The sequence below is a fragment of the Musca autumnalis genome, unplaced genomic scaffold (genome assembly GCF_047663935.1).
Source record: "Musca autumnalis isolate F117 unplaced genomic scaffold, ASM4766393v1 scaffold_3, whole genome shotgun sequence".
NCBI lineage: Eukaryota > Metazoa > Arthropoda > Insecta > Diptera > Muscidae > Musca > Musca autumnalis.
Genome location: NW_027411866.1, coordinates 28121754 through 28144346, shown reverse-complemented (window position 1 = coordinate 28144346; position 22593 = coordinate 28121754). Strand labels below are relative to the sequence as shown.

Here is a 22593-nt window from a genome sequence, read left to right as displayed (position 1 = left end):
AAAGGGTGCTTCTATTGAGCTTTTCTGAAAGAAAGGGTACTTCTGTAGAACCTTTCTGGAAGAAAGAGTGCTTCTATAGGCCCTTTCTGAAAGAAGGGGTGCTTCTTTAGACATTTTCTGAAAGACATGGGGCTTCCATGGACCCTTTCTAGAAGAAAGGGTTCTTTTATTGACCATTTCTGGAAGAAAGGATTCTTTTATTGACCATTTCTAGAAGAAAGGGTGCTTCTTTAGACTCTTCCTGAAAGAAAGAGTGCTTCTATAGGCCCTTCCTGAAAAAAGAGTGCTACTATAGGCCCTTCCTGGAAAAAAAGAGTGCTTCTATAGACCCTTTCTCAAATAAAGGGTCCTTCAAAAGACTCTTACTGAAAGAAAGGGTGCTTCTATAGACCCTTTCCGAAAAAAACAGTGCATCTATAGACCCTTTCTGAATGAAAAGGTGCTTCTATGGACCCTTCCATAAAAGAAAGGTGCTTCTATGGACCCTTCCTGAAAGAAATTGTGTTTCTATAGACCCTTCCTGAAAGAAAGAGTGCTTCTACAAAATCTTCCTGAGAGAAATGGTGCTTCTATGGACCCTTTCTGAATGAAAGGGTAAATATGCCGAAATTTTGCATTGAGGGCTCCCAATGGACCAAAAAAACTTTTCTGATAAAAATTATGTACATAGGTCCACGTTTTGATATAGCTCCAATAGAATGGTATCGCCCGATTTTCGGTATTGTCAAGGTTTTAGCCACATTAAAAAACCAATGTAGCTGATATTTGGTATTTAGTATTCGCCAGATCTTGCGAAATATTTTTACAGAGAATTGTTGGTATTGGTTCACGTTTTGATATAACCCTCGTGGAACGGTACCGCCCAATTTTCGGGTTTTTAAGGTTTTAGCCATAAATCCACCCAAAATTACAGAAATTTGGTGTTCAGTCTTCATATATTTTTGTGAGTTTATTGAATACACCAAAATTTTGTTTTTGACTGATTAATGGTCAATAAACAGCACATTTTTTGTTAAAAATCGAAATTTTGACTTTGTATTCTTTTACTTGACGGTGTATTCTTTTTCGGGGACAAGTACATACTTTTTGAGATAATGGCCCTGGAGCTCCAAAAAATCTGCCTAAACTTGGATTACGTCCAAATATGGAACGTACATCGTATAACACCTTAGGGTATCTCCCACACAAAATTTGGAACATGTAAAGTTTAAGGTTTTTATACCCTCAGCATTTATGCTAACGGGCAAAATGTGCCTCATCGAAATAATGGTTTGGACGAAATGTGTTTCAGACAATTTGGAGTCGATTTAGCAATGTCCGTCCTTCTGTCTGTCTGTCTGGCTGGTGAGCACGATAACTCTCGAAAGGTTGAACCGATTTGGTCTAAAAGTTGGCTATCGCAATATTTTGTCCAAACTTAGTTTAAGTTCGAAGATGGGTTATATCGGTCCACTCCTTCCTGTACCTCCCCCACAGAAGTTCGAAAATGTTCGGAATTTGCGCGCACGATAACTCTTGAAGGGAATAACCGACTTGGTTCCTACTTTTACTAATACATCCTAATATATCTACCAGATATAGATCAGGTTCGAACATGGACTATATTTGTCTCCTCTTTCTGGTACCTCGCATTCGCTGTCTCAATAACGGCAGTAAAAGTTTTTAAGGGACAAGTCCATACTTCTTGACAAAAGATCCCGAAAGTTGTAAAAAAACCCCTATGGCACCATATGTAGTGCCTGGAAGGCTCGAACCGAATATATTAGCGAATATAGCTATATTATGTTTTTTCGCAGGCTAGTGTCATAAAAATGCCCTATCTATCGATATCCCTGCAAATTTTTGAGCTTTAATCCTATCCATAATTTTTGTCGGTGCATACGGCCAACATTTTGTCGGCAAAGTCGATTGATACTTTTTTACTTGTTTGATAAATATTTTTGTCAATAGGTGAAATATTTTATCATTTGTATTTTTACTTTTTTACTCTGTTGCCTAAAGTGGTCTTTTGTTGTGTATAGAAGATTGCAAGAGATTTTCTGTTGTCCATAAAAGACCTTAATATGCCTTCGGCGACCTCTAGAAGGCCTCAAGAGATCTTCTGTTGCTTATAAAGATCTGAAAGGGAATTTCTCGTTCTGTCTTCTATTGCCTTTAGAATGCCTCAATAGATATTTTGTTACCCATAAAATACCTCAAGAACTCTTCTGTTGCCTATAGTACACCTCAATAGCACACCTGCGAACTTAGAAGTCTCTTATGTGGCCTATAAAAGACCACAAGAGGTCTTATATTCCATATAGAATAACTCAGGAGATCTTCTATTGCATAAAGACGACCTCAAGAGGGCAACAGGAGGTCTATATATGAACTCATTGGATCTTCTCTGGCCTTCGGAAGATTTCCAGAGGTCTATTGCTTTCTATAGAAGACCAGATGGAATCTTCCGTTGTTTATATAAGTCTTCATGAGGTCTTAGGATGCCTTTAGAAGGTCGGCATTTTAAATTGCCGACAAAAATGTGGTTGAAGAGCAGGTCTAAAAGTGAACTTATCCGAAATTTTGTGTGGGAGGTACCGGAAAGAGGGGACAAATATAGTCCATATTCGAATCTGATCTATATCTGGTAGAAATATAAGGATGTCTAAACTATGGACCAAATCGGTCACTCCCTTCAATAATTATCATGCGCACAATTTGTCCGAACATTTTTGAACTATTGTGGGTGAGGTACATGAAGGGGTGCACCAATATGCTTTATCTTTTAATTTAAACTACGTTTGCACAAGGAAGGCCAGATTTTGAACCGAATCGTCAAATCCGTTCGAGAGTTATACAACCACTACAGACGGTGTCATAGTTGTTTTTTCAGCTTTTAGGTTATTTTTTCAGGAAGTCCCTACCTGATAAAACGTATACCCTCGTATGTGGGACAGTGAATACAAGTTGCTACAACAAAAATCAAAACGATCCGAGAGCAGGTCCTAAACTGAACTTTTCCGAAATTTTGTGTGGAAGGTCCATATTGGAATCTCATCTACGTACAACAGAACTTTTGCGATGTGCAAAGTATGGGCCAAATCGGTTACACCCTGCAAGAGTTATCGTGCGCAAAAAATTGCCGAACATTTCCGAAATTTTGTGTGGACGGTACCGGAAGGAGTGTACCGATATAACCCTTCTTCGGACTTAAACTAAGTTTGCACAAATTATTAAGAAAGCCAAAATTTGTATCGGTTGATCCGTTCGAGAGTTATCGCGCGCTCCAGCCAGCTAGACAGACAGACGGACCGACATGGCTAAATCAACTTCAAATTGTCTGAAACCGATTTCGTTCTAACATACTTAGGGTCTAAAACCATTATTTCGATGAGGCACATTTTACCCGTATGAAAGTGCATATACGATCGTTAGCATAAAAACCAAAGGAGAAGTTTTCTTACGTCGTTAATAACGAATACTTAACGCAATAAAACCAAACTTCTTCTTCACAAAGTGACTATAAGATCCATGCTAGCTTATGATTTTCCTAGCTCACCATTTGTCCTTCGCCAAGCATTTGGAAATCCTAGATTAGAAAAATGTGTAGTAATCAGTTAAGAAAATTTAGCAATATATACCCACATATAGCACGCGACTGGCTTTGTTTCATTTTGTAAGTAACACTGAGTTACCATCAAAACTTCCTAGGGAAGTTGGCTGTTCACTAATGATAACTTCCTCTTACTCGAAGCACTGGTAAAGATAACCGATTTTTTTTTCGACAATACGTTGTTTTTTTGCTAAACCAGTAACTGGATCTCATAGAGGACGATGATATAACCATACACAGTTTTCATATTTTGGTGCAAATATTAGCGGTGTATGTACCAGTCAATTTATATATTTCTTATTGACTTGTATAAAAATGATGACGCAATGTGCACTGATCATTTTCAACGATAGGAAGCTTTATCATTTATGGCGTGTGTAGTCCACGAGAGCGAAGAAACAAGTGCAATTGCAGTGAGTAAAACAGTGATAATAATCGAGTTTTTCTCTTATCTACTTTTACTTCTCCTCGAAGCCATATTCGTACAGTTCGCCCCTTTTTTCCAATGCTACGGTCGTAGTTGTTGATCACGACCTTCTTATCGCTGTTTTGCCCACTGCAACTGCACTTGTTTTTTCGCTCTCGTGGACTTCACACGCCATAAATGATAAAGCTTCCTATCGTTGAAAATGATCAGTGAAAATTGCGTCATTTTTTTTTAAATCAATAAGAAACAAGTAAAAAAGCATTAAGTTCGGCCGGGCCGAACTTTTCATACCCTCCACCATAAAATATTCATTCCTGTCCCCAACTTTAAGTGAGTACGTTAAAATGTCAGATAATGTACATAAAATGCTTCATTCGGGAGGCCCTTTTTATGGTGCCTATATCTAACTGTTGACAATTTTTGGTGGACTAGAAATTGGGAGGTACTGTTATATAGGGGTTATAATAAAACATGAGCCTAGGTTGATGGGAGCCTTTAATGCCAAATAACTCCTAATTCGGTTAAAAAATTTAGCTAGAATCCTCAAAATGTCGAAAATCGGTACATAACGTGGGAACTTCAAATGTCATTAACAGCTAGTTCGGAGGTATCTGGGCTATACGAAAATATGAACTTAAATGAACAAATTTTGTTGCAGAATTTTTGTTGACTTTTAAATTTCAAATTACAGAAAGTTCGTCCAAAAAATAAAGCTAAGGTACGGAAAATCGGGAGGTTTGTTTTGGGGCTATACAAAACATGGACCTACGTTCGGTTAAACATTTTAAGTAAAATCCTCAAAGTACCGAAAATCGGGAAATATAGTTATATTGGGGCTATGTTGAAAATTGTTGATGCAGATGTGTGGTGACCACTACAACCTTCAAATGTCAAATTACAGTTAGTTCTGTTAAAAATTGTAGCTATTTATTATATATTGTATTTATTTATTGACATTTAAGAACCCTATATGTTAATTGATAGCTAAATCGGTCTGAAAATGTAGATAAAAGCGTCAAAATGCCGTAAATCGGAGGTACCGTTATATGGGGGCTATACCAAAACGTGGACCTAGGTCCACAACTTTTGTTATATAAGTTTAGTTACACTTAAGAACCCTAAATGTCAAATTATAGCTATATCGGCCTGAAAACGTAGCTAAAAACGTCAAAATACCGTAAATCGGGGGGTACCGTTATATGGGGGCTATACCAAAACGTGGACCTATGTCCACAAGTTTTGTCACATAAGTTTATTGACATTTAAGAACTTCAAATGTCAAATTATAGCTTCATCGGTCTGAAAATGTAGCTAAAAACGTCAAAATACCGTAAATCGGGGGGTACCGTTATATGGGGGCTATACCAAAACGTGGACCTATGTCCACAAGTTATGTTATATATGTTTATTGACACTTAAGAACCCTAAATGTGAAATTATAGCCAAATCGGTCTGAAAATGTAGCTAAAACCGTCAAAATACCGTAAATCGGGGGGTACCGTTATATGGGGGCTATACCAAAACGTGGACCTATGTCCACAACTTCTAATATATAAGTTTACTAGCAAAGTGCCCGCTACTTCGTATGCGTTAAATATATAAAACAAATGAACAATATATAATATAGAATGGTGGAAACATTTTGTGTACTAATACGTACCACTTTAGTTCGATTTTTGTCACGCGTACACATCAAGAGCAATCCACATTTTTTGAGATATTTTAATTGAGGTTCTCAGCGCAAATACGGCCTAACCCAACAACCGCCATCCTCATTTCTAGCTCTATCTGTTCCCCCAATTATAGAACTATTTAGTACTTTACATGTAAATATATACATACGAACCTCCTCCTATTATTTCAAAATTCCCATTACACAATAACAAATTGTACCAAATCCAGTGCCATTTACAACTTTTTACGTATATTTATGGCATATATTTCTTAAATCGGACGTTATAAGCAAATGATAACAGTAATCTTAATTCCAAATCTCACGAATCCAGATCTATCCGTTCATCCAATACAAAATTGTACCATACATGGAACCATTTCGTACCCCTAAGTGTACCTAATTCCACATTTTAGGATTCGAGCGCTATAATTTCACCTAAATCCTAATTGTACAAAATGTAGTACTTTTTGTAAGCATAAGTACGCATTTCTAACACCCAGTTTATGTATTTCGAAACGAAAATGTGTGCGCATGAAACACACCCAAACTTTAGTTTTTGAAATATTATTGCCTTTGCTTTTGCTTCAAAACAAAAAACAAATTTGAAAAACACACTCAAATTTGGTAGTTTTTCTTGCGCATTCATTTTCTTATCGACATACATGAACAGGCCCTTAAACTAAGTACGCATTTCCAAAACTAACCCCAACAGTAATATTAACTCCAAAATTCAAGATTCCAGCTCTAACCGTTCGCTCAAATCCAAGTTGTAGCATATCTAATCCTACACTCCAACAGTAATATTAATTCCAAATTTCTTGATTCCAGCTCTACCCGTTCGCTCAAATCCAAGTTGTACCAAATTTAGTACCGTTTAGTACTTTTCGTACATATAAGTACGAATTTCCAAAACTTCATCAATCCTACACCCCAACAGTAATCTTAATTCCAAACTTCAAGATTCCAGCTCTAGCCGTTTGCTCAAATCCAAATTGTACCAAAGTTAGTACTTTTCGCACTCATAAGTACGAATTTCAAAAACTACTTCCATATCTCAGTCCTACACTCCAACAATAATCTTAATTCCAAATTTATTGATTCCAACTCTATCCGTTCGCTCAAATCCAAATTGTACCAAATTTAGTACCATTTAGTACTTTTCCTACCCATAACTAAAAAATTCCAAAATTTTATCAATCCTACAATCCAACAGGTATTTTAAATTCAAAATTGGGGATGGCAGCTACATCAGATCACCAAAATCCAAATTGCACCAAATTTAGTACCATTTAGTACTTTTCGTACCCATAAGTACAAATTTTCAAAACTACCTCAGTGCTATGTTCAAACGATAACTCAAATCCAAATTTGGTTCCATTTAGTACTATTCGTATCCATAGTACGAATTTCTAAACCTACCTCTATCAACACTTCAACATCAATTTTAGTTCCGAATTTCACGATTCCAAATGTATCCTATCACTGAAATCCAAATTGTACCAAATTTAGTACTATTTAGTACTTTTCCTACCCATAACTACAAATTTCCAAAACTTTATCAATCCTACACTCAAACAGTAATCCTTATTCCAAATCTCGGGTTTCCAGCTATATCCGTTCACCCAAATGCAAACTGTACCAAATTTGGTACCATTTAGTACTTTCGTACCCATGAGTACGAATTTCTACAACTACCTCAATCCTACACGCCAACAGTAATCTTAATTCCAAATTTCAGGATTACAGCTGCATCCGATCACAGTAATCCAAATTGTACCAAATTTGATACCATTTAGTACTTTTCGTATTCAAAGTACGTACTTCCAAACCTTCCTCTTTCAACACTCCATCAGTAATCGTAATTCCGAATTTCAGGATTCCAAATGTATCCGATCACATAAATTAAAATTTGGTACCATTTAGTACTTTTCGTACCCATAAAACTAAAAATTTCAAAAACTTCATCAATCCTACACACCAACAGTAATCCTTATTCCGAATCTCTGGATTCCAGTTCACCGTTCCCCCAAATCCAAATTGTACCAGATTTGGTACCATTTAGTACTTTTCGTACACATAAGTACAAATTTTCAAAACTACCTCAGTGCTATGTTCAAACAATAAGCTTAATTCCGAATTTCAGAATTCCAGATACATCCGATAACTCAAATCCAAATTTGGTACCATTTAGTACTATTCGTATCCAAAGTACGAATTTCCAAACCTACCTCTATCAACACTCCAACAACAATTTTAATTCCGAATTTCACGATTCCAAATGTATCCCATCATTGAAATCTAAATTGTACCAAATTTAGTACTATTTAGTACTTTTCCTACCCATAACTAATTTCAAAAATTTAACTATCCACACTCCAATAGTACTCCTTATTCCAAATCTCGGAATTTCAGCTATATCCGTTCACCCAAATCCAAATTGTACCAAATTTGGTACTATTTAGTACTATTCGTACCCAAGAGTACAAATATCCACAACTACCTCAATCCTACACGCGAACAGTAATCTTAATTCCAAATTTCAGAATTACAGCTGCATCAGATCACCGTATTCCAAATTGTACCAAATTTAGTACCATTTAGTACTTTTTGTTCCCATAGGTCCGAATTTCCAAACCTACTATCCAACACTCCAAAAGTAATCTTACTTTCGAATTTCAGGATTCCATGTATCTGATCACCCAAATCCAAACTGTACAAAATTTGGTACCATTTAGTATTTTTCGTTGCCATAAGTACGAATTTCCAAAAGTATCCCAATCCCACACTCCAATAGTAATCTTAATTCCAAATTTCACTATTTCAGCTCTATCCGATCACTTAAATTCATATTGTACCAAATTTGGTACCATTTTGTACTTTTCGTACCCAAAAGTGCGAATTTCCAAAATACTTCTATCCTACACCCCGACAGTAATCCTAATTCTAAATTTCAGGATTCCAGCTCCATCCGTTCCCCCAAATCTAAATTGCACCTTATTTGGTACTATTTAGTACCTTTCGTACCCATATGTACGAACTTCGAAAACTACCTCCATATCTCTAACCTACACTCCAACAGTAATAGTAATTCACAAATTTCAGAATTCCAACTTTATCGGTTCGCCCTAATTCAAATTGTACCAAATTTAGTACCATTTAGTACTATTCGTACACATGAGTGCACATTTTCAAAACCACCTCCTTGTATCAACTCATCTTCCTAACCTTGATTTGCATTCCAAATTTCAAGATTTTAGCTCTATCCGTTCACGTAATACCAAATAGTACTAAATTTAGTAACTTTTAGTACTTTTCGTACACTTATAGTTCGAATTTCCAAAAACCATTTGGTACACCTTTCTAACTCACCATCAGTGAACCTCATTCCAAATTTCAGAATTCTAGCTCTTCGCGTTTGCCTAATACAAAGGGTACCATATTTAGTACCTTTTAGTACTTTTAGTACAGTTCTAGTTCGAATTTCCAAAAATCCAGCCTTATCTGACACCTTCGGACCAAGAGTGACCCTCACCCAAAATTTCATGATTCTAGCTTTAGCCGTTTAGCCTGGGCGTTGATTATCAGTCAGTCAGTCAGTCAGTGAGTCAGTGAATCAGTGAGTCAGTGAGTCATCATTACTGAACTCTTTTATAAGTATAGATTAACACTTAAGAACCCTAAATGTCAAATTATAGCTACATCGGTCTGATAATGTAGCTAAAAACGTTAAAATACCGTATATCGGGGGGTACCGTTATATGGGGGCTATATCAAAACGTGGACCTATGTCCACAACTTTTGTTATATAAGTTTATTAACACTTAAGAACCCTAACTGTCAAATTATAGCTAAATCGGTCTGAAAATGTAGCTAAAAACGGCAAAATACCGTAAATGGGGGGGTACCGTTATATGGGGGCTATACGAAAAATTAGACCTATGTCCACAACTTTTGTTATATAAGTTTATTGACACTTAAGAACCCAAAATGTCAAATTATAGCTAAATCGGTCTGAAAATTTTAGCTAAAAACGTCAAAATACCGTAAATCGGGGGGTACCGTTATATGGGGGCTATACCAAAATGTGGACCTATGTCCACAACTTTTGTTATATAAGTTTATTGACACTTAAGAACCCTAAATGTCAAATTATAGCTAAATCCGTCTGAAAATGTAGCTAAAAACGGCAAAATACCGTAAATCGGGGGGTACCGTTATATGGGGGCTATACCAAAACGTGGACCTATGTCCACAACTTTTGTTATATAAGTTTATTGACACTTAAGAACCCTAAATGTCAAATTATAGCTAAATTGGTCTGAAAATGTAGCTAAAAACTTCAAAATACCGTAAATCGGGGGGTACCGTTATATGGGGGCTATACCAAAACGTGGACCTATGTCCACAACTTTTGTTATATAAGTTTATTGACACTTAAGAACCCTAAATGTCAAATTATAGCTAAATCGGTCTGAAAATGTAGCTAAAAACGGCAAAATACCGTAAATCGGGGGGTACCGTTATATGGGGGCTATACCAAAACGTGGACCGATATAGCCCATCATCGAACTTGACCTGCCTGCAAACAAAAGACGCATTTTCCCAAAATTTCAGCGCTCTATCTCCATTTTTGTGGATGCTAGAGTGATTACCACAGACGGACGGACGGACGGACGGACGGACGTGCACAGATCGACTCAGAATTTTACCCTGATCAAGAATATATATACTTTATAGGGTCGCAAATGATTAGTTCGATGTGTTACAAACAGAATGACAAACTTTATATACCCTCCATACTATGGTGGAGGGTATAAAAATGTGTTCAGGTAGGTGAAAGGTACCATCTACGGGGCTACATCAAAGAGTCAACCTATCTTTAAATTTTTAGCGGAAGAGTTTTATAGCTGCAGGTAACTTCAAGAGTCAAATTGAGGGTAGTTTCATCAAAACAATGTTGACCCTCAGATATGGACCCATGTTGACGAATCTTAGTGAAGAAATTTCGTGATCACTGAATATTCCCGAAAATCGGGGGGTACAGTTATATGGGTGGATATACCAAAACATGGACATATGTATATTTACAATTATTTTTGAATAGACAAAATTGTAGCTAAAATTTTCAAAATACCGATCATTACAGCTATTTCGGTTAAAAATTGCAGTAAAATCTCTCAAAATACCGAAAATCGGGAGATACCGTTATATGGGGGCTATACCAAAACATGGACCCATGTTGACGATGTTTCGTGGAGAAGTTTCATGACCACTGAGGACCTCAAATGTCAAATTGCAGCTAGTTCGGTTAAAATTTTAACTAAAATGCTCAAATTACCCAAAATCGGGAGGTACGGTTATAAGGGGGCCACACCAAAACATAGACCTATGTTGACGATGTTTGCTGGAGATGTTTCATGACCACTGAGAACCTCAAATGTCAAATTGCAGATAGTTCGGTTACAAATTGTGGCTAAAATTCTCAAAATACCGAAAATCGGGAGGTACCGTTATATGGGGGCTATACCAAAACTAGGACCTATGTTGACGATGTTTTGTAGAGATGTTTCATGACCACTGAGAACCTCAAATGTCAAATTGCATTTGGTTAAAAATGTTGGCTAAAATTCTCAAAATACCGAAAATCGGGAGGTACCGTTATATGGGGACTATACCAAAACATTGACCTATGCCCAAATCCTTTGGGATATAAGTTTGTTGATCACTAGGAACCCTAAGTGCCAAATTATAGCTAATTCGGTCTGCAAATGTGGCGAAGAACGTCAAAATACCTTAAATCCGGAGGTTCCGTTATATGGGGTCTATACCAAAAAGTGGACCGATATAGCCCATCTTCGAACTTGACCTGACTATAGAAAAAAGACCCTCGGATGCAAAATTTCAGCACTCTATCTCAATTATTGCGGACGCTAGAGTGATTACAACAGACGGACATGGCTAGATCGTTTTAGAATTTTATCCTGATCAAGAATATATATACTTTATAGGGTCGCAAATGATTAGTTCGATGTGTTACAAACAGAATGACAAACTTAATATACCCTCCATACTATGGTGGAGGGTATAAAAACTGTGATCGTATTTTATACTAAATATATTAATCTGTAAATTAAAATGGCTTACAGCATTTTGCTAGCCTATTATATAATGCAAATTTTTAGTTTTAAACTCTTTGTAACAAGTATAAACCTATTAATAAATAAATAATAATAATTTCGGAACGAAATGTCGGAGCAACATCGTATCGTAACGAAATCGCAAGAAAGTCATTGGGAAATTTGGAAAAGAAATATCTTTCCGACATTCGTTCCGAAATCGGAACGAAATTGGTACAAAATCTGAACTATTTCCCTTCTTAGAAATCGGAACGAAATCTTATCGACGTTGCTTCCGAAATTGTTCAGACGTGTCGGACATCGGACATTTGGTTTGCTTGGATGTGTCGGTTATCTTTGTTGTTGTTTTTTTTTTTTTTTTTGTAATAAAATATTATTTTGTAAATCATAATGACAACCAAACACTCACAATAATGGTAACAATAACAATAGCGCCCAACTGACTGACTAATGCCAAGTTTACACTTGCGCTCCAAAATCCACTGGATTTCACGAAATCCTGAAATACACCCCGGTGTTTACAATTATTTTTTGTTGATTTCAAACATATTGCAATAATTTAGGTATTACAATAATTTAGGTAGATAGTCCCCATGCAACGGTACTTCTTAATGTTTCGGTTTTTTGAATATTTTAGCTAAACTCATCAACCAAATTGGTTGAGTTTTGAGATGCGGGGTTTTCACTTTACAAAACACTTTTCCGATAAAAATTATGGGCATATGTCCACGTTTTGATATAGACCACATACAACGGTACCTCCCGATTTTCGGAATTTTGAAGATTTTACATATGTTTCACGCACAAATATGCCGAAATTTTGCATTGAGGGCTCCCAATGGACCAAAAAACTTTTCTGATAAAAATTATGTACATAGGTCGACGTTTTGATATAGCTCCAATAGAATGGTATCGCCCGATTTTCGGTATTTTCAAGGTTTTAGCCACATTAAAAAACCAATGTAGCTGATATTTGGTATTTAGTCTTCGTCAGATCTTGCGAAATATTTTTACAGAGAATTGTTGGTATTGGTTCACGTTTTGATATAACCCCCGTGGAACGGTACCGCCCAATTTTCGGGTTTTTAAGGTTTTAGCCATAAATCCACCCACAATTACAGAAATTTGGTGTTCAGTCTTCATATATTTTTGTGAGTTTATTGAATACCCCAAAATTTTGTTTTTGACTGATTAATGGTCAATAAACGGCACATTTTTTGTTAAAAATCGAAATTTTGACTTTGTATTCTTTTACTTGACGGTGTATTCTTTTTTGGGGGACAAGTCCATACTTTTTGAGATAATGGCCCTGGAGCTCCAAAAAATCTGCCGGCACTAACTAAACTTGGTTGTGCCTAACATAACACTCGCGTACGTACTTGGATTACGTCCAAATATGGAACGTACATCGTATCACATCTTAGGGTATCTCCCACACAAAATTTGGAACATGTAAAGTTTAAGGTTTTTATACCCTCAGCATTTATGCTAACGGGCAAAATGTGCCTCATCGAAATAATGGCTTGGACGAAATGTGTTTCAGACAATTTGGAGTCGATTTAGCAATGTCCGTCCTTCTGTCCGTCTAGCTGGTGAGCACGATAACTCTCGAACGGATGAACCGATTTGGTCTAAAAGTTGGCTATCGCAATATTTTGTTTAAGTTCGAAGTTGGGTTATATCGGTCCACTCCTTCCTGTACCACCCCCCCCCCACAGAAGTTCGAAAATGTTCGGAATTTGCGCGCACGATAACTCTTGAAGGGAATAACCGACTTGGTTCCTACTTTGCACATAGTGATATTTCTACCAAATTTAGATGAGGTTACAATATGGACTCAATCGGTCCACGCCTTTGGGTACCTCCCACACAAAATGTCGGAAAAGTTCAGTTTAGGACCAGGTCTCGAGTCGCTCTGATATTTGTTGCAACAACTTGTATTCACTGCCCCCCATACGACGGTACAAGTTTCATCAGGGGCAAGTCCATATTTCCTAAAAGTTACAAAGAGCCCCTATGACACCGTGTGTAGTGGCTGGAGCGCAAGAAAACTCTCGAACGGATCTGCAGATTAGGTCCAAAATTTGGCCTTCGTAATATTTTGTCCAAACATAGTTCAAATTCGAAGATAAGCCATAGCGGTCCACTCCTTCAGGTACCTACCGCACAAATGTCGAAAAATGTTCGGAAAAATTGTGCGCACGATTACTTTTGAAGGGAGTGACCGATGTAATACATCCTAATATATCTACCAGATATAGATCAGGTTCGAATATGGACTATATTTGTTTCCTCTTTCTGGTACCTCACATTCGCTGTCTCAATAACGGCAGTAAAAGTTTTTAAGGGACAAGTCCATACTTCTTGAGAAAAGAGCCCGAACGTTGTAAAAAAACCCCATATGTAGTTTTTTTCGCAGGCTAGTGTCATAAAAATGCCCTATCTATCGATATCCCCGCAAATTTTTGAGCTTTAATCCTATCCATGATTTTTGTCGGTGCATACGGCCAACATTTTGTCGGCAAAGTCGATTGATACTTTTTTACTTGTTTGATAAATATTTTTGTCAATAGGTGAAATATTTTATCATTTGTATTTTTACTTTTTTACTCTGTTGCCTAAAGAGGTATTTTGTTGTGTATAGAAGATTGCATGCGATTTTCTGTTGTCCATAAAAGACCTTAATATGCCTTCGGCGACCTCTAGAAGGCCTCAAGAGATCTTCTGTTGCTTATAAAGATCTCAAAGGGAATTTCTCGTTCTGTCTTCTATTGCCTTTAGAATGCCTCAATAGATCTTTTGTTACCCATAAAATACCTCAAGAACTCTTCTGTTGCCTATAGTACACCTCAATAGCTCACCTGCGAACTTAGAAGTCTTCTTATGTGGCCTATAAAAGACCACAAGAGGTCTTATGTTCCATATAGAATAACTCAGGAGATCTTCTATTGCATAAAGACGACCTCAAGAGGGCAACAGGAGGTCTATATATGAACTCATTGGGTCTCCTCTGGCCTTTGGAAGATTTCCAGAGGTCTATTGCTTTCTATAGAAGACCAGATGGAATCTTCCGTTGTTTATATAAGTCTTCATGAGGTCTTAGGATGCCTTTAGAAGGTCGGCATATTAAATTGCCGACAAAAATGTGGTTGAAGAGCAGGTCTAAAAGTGAACTTATCCGAAATTTTGTGTGGGAGGTACCGGAAAGAGTGGACAAATATAGTCCATATTCGAATCTGATATATATCAGGTAGAACTATTGGGATGTGTAAAGTATGGACAAAATCGGTCATTCCCCTCAAGAGTTATCGTGCGCACAATTGTTCCGAACATTTTTGAACTATTGTGGGTGAGGTACATGAAGGGGTGCTTTATCTTTTAATTTAAACTACGTTTGCACAAAATATTATGAAGGCCAGATTTTGAACCGAATCGGCAAATCCGTTCGAGAGTTATCCAACCACTACAGACGGTGTCATAGTTGTTTTTTTTTCACCTTTTAGGTTATTTTTTCAGGAAGTAGGGACTTGCCCCCAATAAAACGTATAGCCTCGTATGTGGGACAGTAAATACAAGTTGCTACAACAAAAATCAAAAAGATCCGAGAGCAGGTCCTAAACTGAACTTTTCCGAAATTTTGTGTGAGAGATCCATATTGGAACCTCGTTTACGTACGACAGAACTTTCGCGATGTGCAAAGTATGGACCAAATCGGTTACACCCTTCAAGAGTTATCGTGCGCACAAATTTTCCTAACATTTCCGAAATTTTGTGTGGGAGGTACCGGAAGGAGTGGACCGATATAACCTTTCTTCGGACTTAAACTAAGTTTGCACAAAATATTAAGAAAGCCAAAATTTGTATCGGTTGATCCGTTCGAGAGTTATCGCGCGCTCCAGCCAGCCAGACAGACAGACGGACCGACATGGCTAAATCAACTCCAAATTGTCTGAAACCGATTTCGTTCTAACATACTTAGGGTCTAAAACCATTATTTCGATGAGGCACATTTTACCCGTATGAATATGTATATACCCTTGTTAGCATAAATAACCAAAGGAGACGTTTTCTTACATCGATAATAACGAATACTTAACGCAATAAAACCAAACTTCTTCTTCACAAAGTGACTATAAGATCCATGCTAGCTTATGATTTTCCTAGCTCACCATTTGTCCTTCGCCAAGCATTTGGAAATCCTAGATTAGAAAAATGTGTAGTAATCAGTTAAGAAAATTTAGCAATATATACCCACATATAGCACGCGACTGGCTTTATTTCATTTTGTAAGTAACACTGAGTTACCATCAAAACTTCCTAGGGAAGCTGGCTGTTCACTAATGATAACTTCCTCTTACTCGAAGCACTGGTAAAGATAACCGATTTTTTTTCGACAATACGTTGTTTTTTTGCTAAACCAGTAAATGGATCTCATAGAGGACGATGATATAACCATACACAGTTTTCATAATTTGGTGCAAATCTTAGCGGTGTATGTACCCGTCAATTTATATATTTCTTATTGACTTGTATAAAAATGATGACGCAATGTGCACTGATCATTTTCAACGATAGGAAGCTTTATCATTTATGGCGTGTGTAGTCCACGAGAGCGAAGAAACAAGTGCAATTGCAGTGGGTAAAACAGCGATAATAAGGCCGTGATCGAGTTTTGCTCTTATCTACTTGTACTTTTCCTCGTAGCCATATTCGTACAGTTCGCCCCTTTTTTCCAATGCTACGGTCGTAGTTGTTGATCACAGCCTTGTTATCGCTGTTTTACCCACTGCAACTGCGCTTGTTTCTTCGCTCTCGTGGACTACACACGCCATAAATGATAACGCTTCCTATCGTTGAAAATGATCAGTGAAAATTGCGTCATTTTTTTTTTCAAATCAATAAGAAACAAGTAAAAAGTCGTTAAGTTCGGCCGGGCCCAACTTTTTAAACCCTCCACCATAAAATAGTCTTAATTAAAATGGAATAATTAGGGTCCTTTTACAATTTTAGGTGGAACATCTTTTCGACAATGGATAGACTCCTACTGCCTCCCACTATTGCTTAAATTACACCGTGAACACAAATGTTGGGACAGAGATAATTCCTTTTGAAGATGAAAGCCCTTGGTGTGTATATTAAAAACCCCGAAGGACAGATGCGCCGTGATTCGAACTTCCGCGTTATGGCGCGATGAAATTTTTGCAAGAGACCCTGTAAGCCATCATGAATTAGCATTATATCTTTGTTTGTTGTTTTTGTAGAGCACTTAAGCAACAGTGAACAAAGATATAACGCTAATTCCTGATGGCCCACAGGGTCTTTAACAAAAATTTCATCACACCATAACGCGGAAGTTCGACTCACAGCGGATCTGTCCTTCGGGGTTCATAATATACTCACCAAGGCCTTTCTTCCCCAAGAGGAATTTTCCGTGCCCCAGACTTTCACCTCCATTTTGTTGCACAGTGTTATCTGATCTAATCTAAAAAAATGTGTTCAGCTAGGTGAAAGGTACCACCTACGGGGCTATATCAAAGAGTCAACCTATCTTTAAATTTTTTGGCGGAAAAGTTTTATAGCTGCAGGGAACATCAAGAGTCAAATTGAGGGTAGTTTCATCAAAACAATGTAGACCCTCAAAAATGGACCCATGTTGACGAATTTTAGTGAAGAAATTTCGTGACCACTGAAAATTCCCGAAAATCAGGAGGTACAGTTATATGGGGGGATATACCAAAACATGGACCTATATTGAAAAAAAATTCTCAAAATACCGATCATTACAGCTAAAATTCTCAAAATACCGAAAATCGGGAGATACCGTTATATGGGGGCTATACCAAAACATGGACCTATGTTGACGATGTTTGGTGGAGATGTTTCATGACCACTGAGAACCTCAAATGTCAAATTGCAGATATTTCGGTTACAAATTGTGGCTAAAATTCTTAAAATACCGAAAATCGGGAGGTAGCGTTATATGGGGGCTATACCAAAACATGGACCTATGTTGACGATGCTTGGTGGAGATATTTCATGACCACTGAGAACCTCAAATGTCAAATTGCAGATATTTCGGTTACAAATTGTGGCTAAAATTCTCAAAATACCGAAAATCAGGAGGTACCGTTATAAGGGGGCCATACCAAAACATGGACCTATGTTGACGGTGTTTAGTGGAGATGTTTCATGACCACTGAGAACCTCAAATGTCAAATTGAATAGTACGGTTAAAAATTGTGACTAGAATTCTCAAAATACCGAAACATGGACCTATGCCTTTGCAATCCTTTGGGATATAAGTTTGTTGATCACTAGGAACCCTAAGTGCCACATTATAGCTAATTCGGTCTGCAAATGTGGCGAAGAACATCAAAATACCTCAAATCCGGAGGTACCGTTATATGGGGGCTATACCAAAAAGTGGACCGATATAGCCCATCTTCGAACTTGACCTGCCTATGGAAAAAAGACCCTCGGGTGCAAAATTTCAGCACTCTATCTCAATTATTGCGGACGCTAGAGTGATTACAACAGACGGACATGGCAAGATCGTCTTAGAATTTTATCCTGATCAAGAATATATGTATATACTTTATAGGGTCGCAAATGATTAGTTCGATGTGTTACAAACAGAATGACAAACTTAATATACCCTCCATACTATGGAGGGTATAAAAACTACTTGCATTCTCCATTTTTTTTTTACCCAGGAAACAATTTCGGAAAGTGCTGTTTTAAGTTTAGTTGAAGCATCTTTTTCTGTTGTTCCACTAGCTAATAAAGCGGTATCGTCTGCAAAAGTAGCAATAGTTGTATCTAGTGTTGCTGGCATATCATTCGTATAAATAAGATATATGAAAGGGCCAAATACGTACTTACGTATTTTAAACAAAAGGCCTTGATGCCATACTTTATCAAAAGCTTGTCCAATATCCATGGCAGAATAAGAAGGTAATCTCATTTGAAAAAACCGTCCTTGAGCTGCCAAATACAACCATGTATTCGAAACAATATAAAAGTTGTTGTTATTGTATGTCAATGACAACAATAACAAAATATTGTTTGTTTACATTATCTTGAAATTTTGTGCATATTAAATATTTTCTTAATTTTTCAAAAAATTCCTAGTAAAAAGCGTAAGCAGTGTGGAAAGAAAATAAATAGACATCGCGGTCCATTTGGGTATATTGAAATTCTGTGGAAATACGCTAAAATAACTGCAAAAGTAAAGTGAAAAAGTTCTGACATTGAAATTTTGTTTAGTTGTATATTGCAGAGTTAAATGATAAATGAAGAAAAATAACATTTTGTTGCCAGCAGTGTTCATCCTGTGGTCATTAACAATATCTGCCAATTGATGCTCCATAACAATCATCAATGTCAGCGAACAAACCTGTAAGTTATTGAGATGGAACGAAGATAAATTGGTGTATAATTATATATTGAATGTGGCTGATTATTATAGATCACTAAACCGCTGCTGAATATTGGCCGTGCTGTTGTTTGTATTCCCCATGGATGAAGGTTTGTGCCCTGCTTTCCGTAACATCCCCGTCATTGAAATCAAGAATGTTGGTTGGATTTTGAACAGTGCAAATTTCCTCAGCGAAGCCTTTGGTGACTTAAAATGGTTTGTAAATATGTGATAGTAATCAGTTTCAAAAAATATGTTTCCTCTCTTTCTTATTTCAAGCAGGTCAAGTACCGCATCACACTAATATATATAAGTAACACTATGTTTACATTTACGAAATCCACTCGATTTCATCTGTCAATTCCTTTTTGTATACGTCAAATGAAAACTCATCTGAAATCGATTGGATTTCATTTGATGTTTGAGCAATGGAATAGACACTTGAAATCGGGTGGATTTCGTAAATGTAAACATAGTATAACATTCCATATCGGTGCAAGATACATATACGCAAGTGCGACCATCGAAACTTGTTGCAGAAATTGTGCTTGGAACATAGAGGCGGATCGTAATGTATGCGGATTTTTTAAGGCTATCATTGCAGACTTAGTGCAGTTCTTCCGTACTTAGTGACCACCCCCCATCATCGCAGCAGAAAGACGCCAGCTGACAATGCAAACACGAGTGGTTTTAGCCCAGTTAAGATCCGTACGATGCAGCAGCCTTAATTCGTATTGGGCCTGAATTGATGCCATATGTCCCCACTCACCTGTCTCCTGATTATCTATGGATGCAACCAGCCCAGATTGCAGAATTTTTGAGTCTGGATATAGAGGAATCAGAACCTGATAATTGAAATAATACACGTTGCTAAAATAACAGCCGACCTGGTAGTTCAGACTTACCTCTGTAATCTTTTACGACGTTCACTGAATACGAAATGCGTTTCTTAATTGGATAGTTGGAAATCTTTTTCTACCCTGAAGAAGTATACTGAAGAAGTGGAAAAATATTAAAAAGATGAAATTACTGATTCTATCCATGTAGAATGTTGTTAAAAAGTAAACAAGTAGAAAAGCGTTAAATTCGGCCGGGCCGAACTTTTCATACCCTCCACCATAAAATATTCTGAACTAAAATGGAATAATTAGTTTTCATTCCTGTCCCCATATACATAAAATGCTTCATTCGGGATGCCCTTTTTATGGTGCCTATATCTAACTATGTATGTTGACAATTTTTGGTGGGCGAGAAATTGGGAGGTACCGTTATATAGGGGTTATTATAAAACATTATCCTATGTTGACAGTTTTTGATGGGAGCCTTTAATGTCAAAGAACTCCTAATTCGGTTAAAAATTGTAACTAGAATCCTCAAAATACCGAAAATCGGTACATAACGTGGTAACTTCAAATGTCATTAACAGCTAGCTAGTTCGGATGTATGTGGGCTATACGAAAATATGAACTTAAATGAACAGAATATTTGTTGGCTATTAAATTTCAAATTACAGAAAGTTCGTCCAAAAAATAAAGCTAAGGTACGGAAAATCGGGAGGTTTGTTTTGGGGATATACCAAAACATGGACATACGTGGTTAAACATTTTACGTAAAATCTTCAAAGTACCGAAAATCGGGAAGTATCGTTATATTGGGGCTATGTTGAAAATTGTTGATGCAGATGTGTGGTGACCACAACAACCTTCAAATGTAAAATTACAGTTAGTTCGGTTAAAAATTGTAGCTAAAATTGCCAATTACTGAAAATTGGGAGCTACCGTTTTATGGGAGCTATATCCGAACATGAAAATTTTTGATGGAGAGGTGCTGTGACCACTAAGAACTTCAAATGCCAAATTACTGCTAGTTCGGTTTAATATTGTAGCTAAAATCATCAAATTACTGAAAATCGGGAGGTACTTTTATATGGGAGCTTTATCAATACATCGACCTTTCTTGACAATTTTTGGTGGAGAGGTGTGGTGACCACTAAGAATTTCAAATGTCAAATGTTCAAATTACAGATAATTCGGTTAAAACTTGTAGATAAAATTCTCAAAATACCGAAAATTCGTTATATGGGGATACCGAAATCCGTTATACCGAGGTACCGTTATATGGGGCTATACCAAAACATGGATCTACTTTCATAATTATTTCGAATATAAGATTTTTGGTCACTAAGTACCCTAAATATCAAATTATAGCTAATTCGGTCTAGAAATGTGAATTTCAACGTCAAAATACCTGAAATCGGGCGGTAACGTTATGTGGGGGTTATTCCAAAACATGGACCTATGTCCACTATTTATATAAGTTTATTGACACTTAGGAGCCCTAAATGTAAAATGATAGGTAAACCAGTCTGAAAATGTAGCTAAAAACGTCAAAATACCGTAAATCGGGGGTAGCGTTATATGGGGGCTATACCAAAACGTGGACCTATGTCCACAAGTTTTGTTATATAAGTTTATTGACACTTAAGAGTCCTAAATGTCAAATTATAGCTAAATCGGTCTGAAAATGTAGCTAAAAACGTCAAAATACCGTAAATCGGGGGTACCGTTATATGGGGGCTATACCAAAACGTGGACCTATGTCCACTAGTTTTGTTATATAAGTTGATTGCCACTTAATAACCCTAAATGTCAATTTATAGCTAAATCGGTCTGAAAATGTAGCTAAAACGTCAAAATACCGTAAATCGGGGGTTCCGTTATATAGGGGCTATACCAAAACGTGGACCTATGACCACAACATTTGTTATATAATTTTATTGACACTTAAGAACCCTAAATGTCAAATTATAGCTAAATCGGTCTGAAAATGTAGCTAAAAACGTCAAAATACCGCAAATCGGGAGGTACCTTTATATGGGGGCTATACCAAAACGTGGACCTATGTGCACAAGTTTTGTTATATAAGTTTATTAACACTTAAGAACCCTACATATCAAATTATGGCTACATCGGTCTGAAAATGTAGCTAAAAACGTCAAAATACCGTAAATCGGGGGGTACCGTTATATGGGGGCTATACCAAAACGTGGACCTATGTCCACAACTTTTGTTATATAAGTTAATTGACAGATAAGAACCCTAAATGTCAAATTATAGCTAAATCGGTCTGAAAATGTAGCTAAAAACGTCAAAATACCGCAAATCGGGGGGTACCGTTATATGGGGGCTATACCAAAACGTGGACCGATATAGCCCATCATCGAACTTGACCTGCCTGCAAACAAAAGACGCATTTTCCCAAAATTTCAGCGTCCTATCTCCATTTTTGTGGATGCTAGAGTGATTACCACAGACGGACGGACGGACGGACGGACGTGCACAGATC

The 22593-nt window shown here is 37.1% G+C and overlaps 1 long non-coding RNA gene across 1 annotated transcript; it reads left to right on the top strand.

The window, feature by feature from the left end:
* Positions 1-18904: 18904 nt before the first annotated feature.
* Positions 18905-19625, top strand: LOC141396678 (uncharacterized). The gene is made up of 4 exons (XR_012411217.1): positions 18905-19016; positions 19098-19229; positions 19300-19464; positions 19531-19625. It is a non-coding gene; the product is annotated as an uncharacterized lncRNA (long non-coding RNA).
* The last annotated feature ends 2968 nt before the right edge of the window (positions 19626-22593 follow it).